Source organism: Arachis hypogaea, chromosome 19, assembly GCF_003086295.3.
Source record: "Arachis hypogaea cultivar Tifrunner chromosome 19, arahy.Tifrunner.gnm2.J5K5, whole genome shotgun sequence".
Classification (NCBI taxonomy): domain Eukaryota; kingdom Viridiplantae; phylum Streptophyta; class Magnoliopsida; order Fabales; family Fabaceae; genus Arachis; species Arachis hypogaea.
This window is the reverse complement of record NC_092054.1, coordinates 67782773-67794804: the sequence shown is the minus strand read 5'-3', so window position 1 is coordinate 67794804 and position 12032 is coordinate 67782773. Positions and strand designations below refer to the sequence as shown.

At 38.7% G+C, this 12032-nt stretch overlaps 1 non-coding gene across 1 annotated transcript; it reads right to left on the bottom strand.

The window, feature by feature from the left end:
• Positions 1–5958: 5958 nt before the first annotated feature.
• Positions 5959–6066, bottom strand: LOC112780811 (small nucleolar RNA R71). Its single transcript, XR_003191625.1, has one exon. It is a non-coding gene; the product is annotated as a small nucleolar RNA R71 (small nucleolar RNA).
• Positions 6067–12032: the final 5966 nt, after the last annotated feature.

Sequence of the window (12032 nt, the reverse complement as noted above, 5' to 3'; positions counted from 1 at the left end):
CAAGATGATATTTCATTCTATATATCCCCCCTCCATTGTAAGTATTCAAGCAGAAAATACAAGTATATTGAGCCTTGTTATTCTTGTCATACTTCACTGTAAAATATTGCCAAGCTGGATCAGATTTACCTCTGGATGAACCAGTTTGAGAATCTTGAACAGCATTATCTTGTGACTGTGGGTTACTTTGTGATTGTTCCATCTGTAACAATAAAAAATTCAAAGACCAGAAAATAACTTCAGAAAACCATGAATAAATAACTAATTCAAGAAGCAGCAAACAAATTCAAGCAGCAGCAAACAAATTCAAGAAGGCAGCAAAATAAATCATGAAGCAGTAAACAAAAAATCATGAAGCAGTAAACAAATTCAAGAAGGCAGCAAAATAAATCATGAAGTAGTAAACAAAAAATCATGAAGCAGCAAACAAATTCAAGAAGACAGCAAAATAAATCGAAATCAGTAAATCAAGCAAGCAGCAAATAAATCGAAATCAGTAAAAAATTAAGCACAAAACCTCAGATTCAGAAGGAGGCGAGATCAGAAAATCAAAATCAAGAAGGCAGCAAATAAATCGAAATCAGTAAAAAAAAAAATCAGAAGGCAGCAAAATCGCAAACAAATAAAACAAGAACTCAGAAGGCAGCAAATAAATCATAATCAGAAGTTCAGAATTCAGAAGGCAGCAAATAAATCAAGAACTCAGAAGGCAGCTCATAAATCATAATCAGAAGTTCAGAACTCAAAAGGCAGCAAATAAATCAAGAACAGGGTCTTACCGGCGGCGAGTGAGGACGCGGTGTCGGGGACGTTCGGCAACGGCGAATGAGGAGGCAGGCTCGGCGAGAAGCAGGACGCGGTGGTGGTTGCGGCCCTCAACGTCGTCGCTGCTGTGGGTGGCTCAGTGGTGAACTGCTTCTTTGGGTGATTTCTGGAATCTGGAGCTTGGTGGTGAAGAATGGTTTCTGGAAATTGGAAAGGGGAAACTGAAAACTGATTGTGATTATTAGGGATTTAGGGTTACGCGTTTTGCTTTTGCCGTTTTCTCCTTTTTTTTTTTTTTAAATAGCCCAAACGACGTCGTTTAGCATCTCTGATTTCAAACCAAAAAACTGCCAAAAAACCGGACGATTCTCCCGGTTCACCGGTTAACCGCCGGTTCGACTGGTTCTTCCACCGGTTTTTTGCCAAATGGTTTTCGACGATACCTGGACCGGCTAGGGGACCGGTTCCCAATTTTTCCGGTTGAATTGGCCAGTCCGGTTCGGTTTTCAGAACCATGACTATTATACATTTCTGGAAGTTATCTTTCCAAGCCAATGAGAACGCTCCATTTGGAATTTTGTAGCTCTAGGAAAGCTCTTTCGAGTGCAAGGAGGTCAGATCCGGACAGCATCTAGAGTGCTTTCTCTGTCTCTGAATCAGACTTTTGCTAACTTTTGCTCCAGCTCCTCAATTTCAGCCAGAAAATACCTGAAATTGCATAAAAATACACAAACTAAAAGTAGAATCCAAAAATGTAAATTTTGCACTAAAACCTATGAAAACTTAATAAAACTTAGACAAAACATGTTAAAAACTATATGAAAATGATGTTAAAAAGCGTATAAAATATCCGCTCATCAACCACTCATGGCTCTTGAGCACAAGGCCAAGTTACCATGCCCTCAAAGACTCCAGAAAGTAGAAAAGGATAGGCAATTTGCCAAATTCTTAAAAGCTTTCAAGAAGCTGGAGATTAAAATCCCCTTTGCAAAGGCACCAGAACAAATGCTTTCATATGCTAAGTTCATGAAGAAAATACTGAATAACAAGAGGGATTGGAGGGAAGTAGAGACAGTGGTGCTTACTAAGGAGTGCAGTGCAACCATTCAAAGGAACCTTCCTCAGAAACTGTAGAGACACCCTAACACTCTTCTAAGAGACACAGAGGTGAATCCAAGAGAAGAGTGCAAGGCCCTGATTAGGACCAAGGAGGCTGAGCCTAAGGTGGTACACACTATTGAGGAACTAACTCAAGAAGAGGTTGGAAGCACATTGTTGCACACCCCTCTTATGGGAAGGAAGCCTGAAGTACCACACCCTCAGATTCCCCAAAAGGGGACCAAAGATGAGCACTGCTCATAATCCTTGGAAGGCTCTAAAAAGATGCAAATCAATATTCCTTTTTGCTGAGGTTTTGGAGCAATGGTCTCTCTCTACTGGAAGAAACCTCTCTGATGCTGAGAGAGGTGAATTAGTAATGAGGTTAGAGAAGTATTACATGATTATCAAGGTCCTTAAACTTCCACTACCACCTGACAAAGGAGGTACTGATGAGCGGATAATTTATACCCTTTTCGGCATTATTTTTACATAATTTTTAGTATGTTTTAGTTACTTTTTATTATATTTTTATTAGTTTTTATGCAAAAATCACATTTCTAGACTTTACTATGAGTTTTTGTGTTTTTCTGTGATTTCAGGTATTTTCTGGCTGAAATTGAGGGACCTGAGCAAAAATCTGATTCAGAAGCTGAGAAAGGACTGCAGATGCTATTGGATTCTGACCCTCCTACACTCGAAGTCGATTTTCTGGAGCTACAGATACCTAATTGGCGCGTACTCAGTTGCGTTGGAAAGTAGACATCTTGGGCTTTCCAGCAATGTATAATAGTCCATACTTTGCCCAAGATATGATGGCCCAAACTGGCATCTAAAGGTCAGCTAGAGACCCTTTTCTGGCGTAAAACGCCAGAACTGGCACCAGAACTGGAGTTAAACGCCCAAACTGGCACCCAAGCTGGCGTTTAACTCCAAGAATGGCCTATGCACGTGAAAGCTTCAATGCTCAGCCCAAGCACACACCAAGTGGGCCCCAAAAGTGGATTTCTGCACTATCTGCACTTAGTTACTTATTTTCTGTAATCCCTAGTAACTAGTTTAGTATAAATAGTACTTTTTACTATTGTATTCAGAGATCTCTAGACATTTAGTCCTTAGACAACCTGAAGATCATCATCTTATGTTACATTTGGGAGGTTGGCCATTCGGCCATGCCTAGACCTTTTTCTCTTATGTATTTTCTACGGTGGAGTTTCTACACCTCATAGATTAAGGTGCGGAGCTCTGCTATTCTTCATGAATTAATGCAAGTACTATTGTTTCTCTTTCAATTCATGCTTACTTCTTCTCCAAGATATACTCTCGTACTTAATTCAGTTAAGTCAGAATGAAGGAGTGACCCGTGACAATTACCCATTATCTTCGTTACTCGCTTAGCCAAGATTCGCGTGCCTGACAACCACAAAGTGGTCTACATGATGTTCAACGTAGTAATTGGACGACAGACGGAGTATATTCTCTTGGGTCTCTAATCCACGGACCGAGTCCGTGAGATTAGAACCTTCGTGGTATAGGCTAGAACCAATTGGCAGCATTCCTGAGATCCGGAAAGTCTAAACCTTCTCTGTGGTATTCCGAGTAGGATCTGGGAAGGGATGACTGTGACGAGCTTCAAACTCGTGAATGTTGGGCGCAGTGACAGTGTGCAAAAGGATAGAGAGATCCTATTCCGACGCTAGTGAGAACTGACAGATGATTAGCCGTGCGATAGCTGTACCTGGTATTTTTCATCCGAGACGAGAGCTGACAGTTGATTAGCCGTGCAGAAACCGTACCTGGTATTTTTCATCCGAGAGGATCATACAGCTTTCCATGGAAGGGAGCATGCATGGTTGGATGAAGACAGTAGGAAAGTAGAGGTTCAAAAGCAACGAAGCATCTCCAAACGCTTATCTAAAATTCCGACCAATGAATTACATAAGTATCTTTATTTCGTTTTATTTATCTTATAATTATCAAAACTCATAACCATTTGAATCCACCTGACTAAGATTTACAAGATGACCATAGCTTGCTTCAAGCCGACAATCTCCGTGGGATCAACCCTTACTCACGTATGGTATTAGTTGGACGACCCAGTGCACTTGCTGGTTAGTTGTGCGGGGTTGTGAAAAGTGTGATCACAATTTCGTGCACCAAGTTTTTGGCGCCGTTACTAGGGATTGTTCGAGTTTGGACAACTGATGGTTCATCTTGTTGCTTAGATTGGGTAATTTTATTTTATGTTTAAGCTTTTTATTTTTATTTTCGAAAAAAAATTAATAAAACCATTAAAACCAAAAAAATTTTGTGTTTCTTGTTTGAGTCTAGTGTCAAATTTTAAGTTTGGTGTCAATTGCATTTTTTAATTTTCTTAAATTTTTGAAAATTCATGCATTGTGTTCTTCTTTGATCTTCAAGTTGTTCTTGATGATTTTCCTTATTTGATCTTTAATTTTTCTTGTTTTGTGTCTTTTCTTATTTTTCATATGCATTTTCGAATTATTAGTATCTTCAAGATGTCTTGCATATCTTTCTTTGTGTCATTTTGTTGTTTTTCTCTTTCTTCATTAATTCAAAAATAAAAAATAATATATTTCCCTTATTTTACTCATAAATTTTGAAATTTTGGGTTGACTTAGTCAAAAATTTTCAAAATTTAGTTGTTTCTTGTTAGTCAAGTCAAAATTTCAATTTAAAAACTTTATCTTTTCAAATCTTTTTCAAAAATCAAATCTTTTTTATTTTTCTTTCATGTTTTCTAAAAATTTTTTAATTAATTTTCAAAATCTTTCTCTTAATTTTATTTCATAATTTTTGAAATTATTGCTAATATTTAATGTTTTGATTCAAAAATTTCAAGTTTGATACCTTCCTGTTAAGAAAGGTTCAATCTTTAAATTCTAGAATCATATCTTTTAGTTTCTTGTTAGTCAAGTAATCAACTTTAATTTTCAAAATCAAATCTTTTTAAATTTCTTTTTCAAATCTTTTTCAAAATAAATTTCAATCATATCTTTTTCAAAACTTAATTTCAAAATCTTTTTCTAACATCTTATCTTTTCAAAATTTATTTTCAAATCTTTTTCGATTAACCACTTGACTTGTTTGTTTTAATTTTAAAAAGTTTACTATTTTTTATCTTTTTCAAAACCACCTAATTACTTTTCCACTTCTAATTTTCGAAAACAACTAAACACTTTTTCAAAATTCTTTTTAATTAACTAATTGTTTTAAATTCTAATTTTATTTTATTTCTTTTCTTAAATTTCAAATTCTAACTTAATTAATTAAATAAAAATAAAAATATTTTTCTTCTCCCTCTTTTTAAAATTCAAATACTCTCTCTCTCATATCTTTCTATTTATTTAATTATTTACTGATACTTCTCTTCTACTCATAATTCGAACCCTCTCCCTCTCTCTGTGTTCGAATTCCTCTTATTCTCTCTCTACCTCATTCTTCTATTCTTCTATTCTTATACTCACATAAAGGAATCTCTATACTGTGACATAGAATATTCCTCTTCTTTTCTGTTCTCTTCTTTTTCATATAAGCAGGAACAAGGATAAGGACATTCTTGTTGAAGCTGATCCTGAACCTGAAAGGACTCTGAAGAGGAAGCTAAGAGAAGCTAAAGCACAACACTTCAGAGAGGACCTTACAGAAATTTCCAAAAAAGAAATAGACATGGCAGCCGAACCCAACAACAATAGTGGAAATGCAAGGAAGATGCTTGGTGACTTTACTACACCAACTTCCGACTTCTATGGAAGAAGCATCTCAATTCCTGCAATTGGAGCAAACAACTTTGAGCTTAAGCCTCAATTAGTTTCTCTAATGCAGCAGAATTGCAAGTTTCATGGACTTCCATTGGAAGATCCTCATCAGTTCTTAGCTGAATTCTTGCAAATCTGTGACACTTCTAAGACCAATGGGGTTAATCCCGAGGTCTACAGACTTGTGCTTTTACCTTTTGCTGTGAGAGACAGAGCTAGGATATAGATGGATTCACAACCTAAAGAAAGCATGAACTCTTGGAAAAAGTTGGTCAATGCTTTCTTGGCCAAATTCTTTCCACCTCAAAAGATGAGCAAGCTTAGAGTGGAAGTCCAAACCTTTAGACAGAAGGAAGGTGAATCCCTCTATGAAGCTTGGGAAAGATACAAGCAATTGATCAGAAGGTGTCCTTCTGGTATGCTTTCAGAATGGAGCATCTTATGTATATTCTATGATGGTCTGTCTGAATTGTCCAAGATAATTGGACCATTCTGCTGGTGGATCTCTTCATCTAAAGAAAACCCCTGCAGAAGCCCAGAAACTCATTGAAATGGTTGCAAATAACCAGTTCATGTATACTTCTGAAAGAAATCCTGTGAATAATGGGATGAATCAAAAGAAAGGAGTTCTTGAGATTGATACTCTGAATGCCATATTGGCTCAGAATAAAATATTGACTCAGTAAGTCAATATGATTTCTCAGAATCTGACTGGATTGCAAGCTGCATCCGGCAGTACTAAAGAAGCCTCCTCTGAAGGAGAAGCTTATGACCCTGAGAATCCTACAATGGAAGAGGTGAATCACATGTGGGAATCCTATGGAAACACCTATAATCCTTTATGGAGGAATCATCCTAATTTCTCATGGAAGGATCAGCAGAAGCCTAATCAAGGCTTCAATAATAATAATGGTGGGAGAAATAGGTTTGGAAATAGCAAGCCTTTTCTATCATCTTCTGAGCAACAGACAGAGAATTCTAAGCAGAGCCTCTCTGACTTAGCAACCATAATATCTGATCTATCTAAGACCACTCTCAGTTTCATGACTGAAACAAGGTCCTCTATCAGAAATTTGGAGGCACAAGTAGGTCAACTGAGTAAAAGAGTTACTGAAACTCCTCCTAGTACTCTCCCAAGCAATACAGAAGAGAATCCCAAAAGAGAGTGCAAGGCCATAACTATATCCAAAGTGGCCGAACCTGGAGAGAGTAAAAAGGCAGTGATTTCCAGTGAGGAAGACCTTGCTGGACATCCACTGACCAATAAGGAGTTCCCTATTGAGGAACCAAAGGAATCTGAGGCTCATACAGAGACCATAGAGATTCCACTGAACTTACTGTTTCCATTCATGAGCTCTAATGAGTATTTCTCCTCTGAAGAGGATGAAGATATTGTTGAAAAGCAAGTTGCTCAGTATCTAGGAGCAATTATGAAGCTGAATGCCAAGTTATTTGGTAATGAGACTTGGGAGGATGAACCTCCATTGCTCACTAATGAAATGAATGCCTTGGTTCAACTGAAATTACCTCAGAAGAAGTCGGATCCCGAAAAATTCTTAATACCCTATACCATAGGCACCATGACCTTTGAGAAGGCTCTGTGTGACCTGGGGTTAGGTATAAACCTCATGCCACTCTCTGTAATGGAGAAACTAGGGATCTTTGAGGTACAAGCTGCAAGAATCTCATTAGAGATGGCAGACAAATCAATGAAATAGGCTTATGGACTTGTAGAGGATGTCTTAGTGAAGGTTGAAGGCCTGTACATCCTTGCTGACTTCATAATCCTAGACACTGGGAAGGATGAAGATGAATCCATTATCCTTGGAAGACTTTTCCTAGCCACAGCAAAGGCTGTGATTGATGTGGACAGAGGAGAGTTAGTCCTTCAATTGAATGAGGACTACCTTGTGTTTAAGGCTCAATGATCTTCTTCTGTAACCATGGAGATGAAGCATGAAAAGCTTCTCTCAATACAAAGTCAAATAGGCCCCCACACTCAACATCTAAGTTTGGTGCTGGGAGGCCACCATTAAAGCTCTGAGTCTTTGTGACGCTCTCTAAGAGCTCACTGTCAAGCTATTGACATTAAAGAAGCGCTTATTGGGAGGCAACCCAATGTTATTTAATTATAATTATTTATAGACATTTGTTTTCCATTGCCATGTTATGTTTTCTTTAGGTAGATGATCATGTGAAGTCACAAAAATAGCATAAAAAATAGCACACCCTAGAGGACAGGCTTACTAGCATTTAAACGCCAGTAAGGATAGCAGAATGGGCATTTAACGCCCAGTCTGGCAGTATTCTGGGTGTTAAACGCCAGAATTGGCAGACAGACTGGCGTTTAACGCCAGAAAAGGGTGTTTGGTTGGCGTTAAACGCCAGAAAAGGGCATCAGCCTGGCGTTTAACGCCAGAAAAGGTAGCAGAGTTGGCGTTAAATGCCAGAAATGGCACACAGAGGGCGTTTAAACGCCAGAAAGGTGCAGGGACCAGAATTCCTTGACACCTCAGGATCTGTGGATCCCACAGGATTCTCACCTACCCCAACTCACTCTCTCTCCTCTTCACACCTTTCCATAACACTCTTCCCCAAATACCCTTGACCAATCACATCAATACCTATTCCCCAAACACCATTCACCTATCAAGTCCTACCCTCTCCCCCATAATTTTTTCACCACTCACATCCATCCACTATTCCCCAAAAACCCATCATAAAACCCCACCTACCTCACCATTCAAATTCAAAAACATTTCCCTCCCAAACCCAACCCCTTCATACACGACTTCCCTCTCACTCTTACCCTATAAATACCTCTCCTTACCACCTTCAATTTCACACATCATAAACACTTAAACCCCCTTGGCCGAATCCAAAACACCCCTCTATCCCCTCTATTTCTTCTTCTTCTCCTCCTTTCTTTCTTCTTTTGCTCGAGGATGAGCAAACCTTTTAAGTTTGGTGTGGGAAAAAGCTCTGCTTTTTATTTTTCCATAACCATTAATGGCACCTAAGGCCAGAGAACCTCTAGAAAAAGGAAAGGGAAGGAAATTGATTCCAACTCTGAGTCATGGGAAATGGAGAGATTCATCTCAAAAATCCGTCAAGACCACTTCTATGAAGTTGTAGCCAAGAAAAAGGTGATCCCCGAGGTCCCCTTCATGCTCAAAAAGAGTGAATATCTGGAGATCCGACGTGAGGTTCAAAGAAGAGGTTAGGAAGCTCTCACCAACCCCATCCAACAAGTCGGAATCTTAATGGTTCAAGAGTTCTATGCTAATGCATGGATCACTAAGAACCATGATCAAAGTGTGAACCTGAACCCAAAGAATTAGCTCACAATGGTTCGGGAAAAATACTTGGATTTCATTCTAGAAACTGTGAGGTTGGCATTCAACTTGCCAATAATGAGAGGAGATTCTCATCCTTTCACTAGAAGAGTCAACTTTGATCAAAGGTTGGACCATGTCCTCACGGACATTTGTGTGGAAGGAGCACAATGAAAGAGAAACTCAAAAGGCAAGCCGATTCAATTGAGAAGGCCTGACCTCAAACCTATGGCTAGGGGATGGTTGGAGTTCATCCAACGCTCTATCATTCCTACTAGCAACCAGTCCGAAGTAACTGTGGATCGGGCTATCATGATCCATAGTATCATGATTGGAAAGGAAGTGGAAGTTCATGAGATCATACCTCTAGAATTATACAAGGTGGCTGACAAGCCCTCCACTTGGGCAAGGTTAGCCTTTCCTTATCTCATCTGTAACCTATGCAATTCAGCAGGAATTGTCATAGAGGAAGACATCCTCATTGAAGAGGACAAGCCCATCACTAAGAAGAGGATGGAGCAAACAAGAGAGCCCACTCATGGACCTCAACAAGAGCATGAGAAAGTTCCTCATCAAGAAATCCTTGAGATGCCTCAAGGGATACACTTTCCTCCACAAGGCTATTGGGAGCAACTCAACACCTCTTTAGGAGATTTGAGTTCTAACATGGAGCAACTAAGGATGGAGCACCAAGAGCACTCCATTATCCTCAATGAAATCAGAGAGGACCAAAAGGCCATGAGAGAGGAGCAACAAAGGCAAGGAAGAGATATTGAGGAGCTAAAGCACTCCATAGGATCTTCAAGAGGAAGAATTAGCCGCTGTCACTAAGGTGGACCCGTTCTTTAATTTTCTTGTTCTTATTTCTCAGTTTTTCGGTTTCTATGCCTTATGTTCTGTCTATATTTTTTGTCTTTATTACATGATCATTAGTGTTTAGTGTCTATGTCTTAAAGCTATGAATGCCCCATGAATCTTTCACCTTTCTTAAATGAAAAATATTTTCTGAAAAAGAAAAAGAAGTACATGAATTTTGAATTCTATCTTAAAATTAGTTTAATTATTTTGATGTGATGGCAATACTTTTTGTTTTCTGAATGAATGCCTAAACAGTGCATATTTTTTATAGTGAAGTTTATGAACGTTAAAATTGTTGGCTCTTGAAAGAATAATGAAAAAGGAAAAATGTTATTGATAATCTAAAAAATCATAAAATTGATTCTTGAAGCAAGAAAAAGCAGTGAAAAACACAAAGCTTGCAAAAAAAGGGGGCAAAAAAAAGAAAAAGAAAGAAAAAGAAAAAAGCAAGCAGAAAAATCCAATAACCCTTTAAACTAAAAAGCAAGGGTAAAAAGGATCTAAGGCTTTGAGCATTAATGGATAGGAGGGCCCAAAGGAATAAAATCCTGGCCTAAGCGGCTAAATCAAGCTGTCCCTAACCATGTGCTTGTGGCGTGAAGGTATCAAGTGAAAAGCTTGAGACTGAGCAGTTAAAGTCGTGGTGCAAAGCAAAAAGAGTGTGCTTAAGAACTCTGGACACCTCTAACTGGGGACTCTAGCAAAGCTGAGTCACAATCTGAAAAGGTTCACCCAGTTATGTGTCTGTGGCATTTATGTATCCGGTGGTAATACTGGAAAACAAGATGCTTAGGGTCACAGCCAAGACTCATGAAGTAGCTGTATTCAAGAATCAACATACTGAACTAGGAGAATCAATAACAATATCTGAATTCTAAGTTCCTATGGAGTATGGATGCCAATCATTCTGAACTTCAAAGGATAAAGTGAGATGGCAAAACTGGTCAGAAGCAAAAAGCTACTAGCCCCGCTCATCTAATTGAAACTAATCTTCATTGATATTTTTGAAATTTATTGTATATTCTCTTCGTTTTATCCTAGTTTGGTTTTAGTTGCTTGGGGACAAGCAACAATTTAAGTTTGGTGTTGTGATGAGCGGATAATTTATACCCTTTTGGCATTATTTTTACATAATTTTTAGTATGTTTTAGTTACTTTTTATTATATTTTTATTAGTCTTTATGCAAAAATCATATTTCTAGACTTTACTATGATTTTTTGTGTTTTTCTGTGATTTCAGGTATTTTCTGGCTGAAATTGAGGGACCTGAGCAAAAATCTGATTCAGAGGCTGAGAAAGGACTGCAGATGTTGTTGGATTCTGACCCTCCTGCACTCGAAGTGGATTTTCTGGAGCTACAGAAGCCTAATTGGCTCGCTCTCAATTGTCTTGGAAAGTAGACATCTTGGGCTTTCTAGAAATATTTAATAGTCCATACTTTGTCCGAGATTTGATGGCCCAAACTGGCATCTAAACGCCAGCCAGAGACCCTTTTCTGGCGTAAAACACCAGAACTGGCACCAGGACTGGAGTTAAATGCCCAAACTGGCACCCACGCTGGCGTTTAACTCCAAGAATGGCCTATGCACGTGAAATATTCAATGCTCAGCCCAAGCACACACCAAGTGGGCCCTAGAAATGGATTTCTGCACTATCTACACTAAGTTACTTATTTTCTGTAATCCCTAGTAACTAGTTTAGTATAAGTAGCACTTTTTACTATTGTATTCAGAGATCTCTGGACGTTTAGTCCTTAGACAACCTGAAGATCATCATCTTATGTTACATTTGGGAGGCTGGCCATTCGGCCATGCCTAGACCTTTTTCTCTTATGTATTTTCTACAATGAAGCTTCTACACCTCATAGATTAAGGTGCGGAGCTCTGCTGTTCTTCATGAATTAATGTAAGTACTATTGTTTCTCTTTCAATTCACACTTACTTCTTCTCCAAGATATACTCTTGTACTTAATTCAGTTAAGTCAGAATGAAGGGGTGACTCGTGACAATCACCCACTATCTTCGTTACTCTCTTAGCCAAGATCCGCGTGCCTGACAACCATAAAGCGGTCTACATGATGTTCAACATAGTCATTGGACGACAGCCGGAGTATATTCTCTTGGGTCTCTAATCCACGGACCGAGTTCGTGAGATTAGAACCTTCGTGGTATAGGCTAGAACCAATTGGCAGCATTCC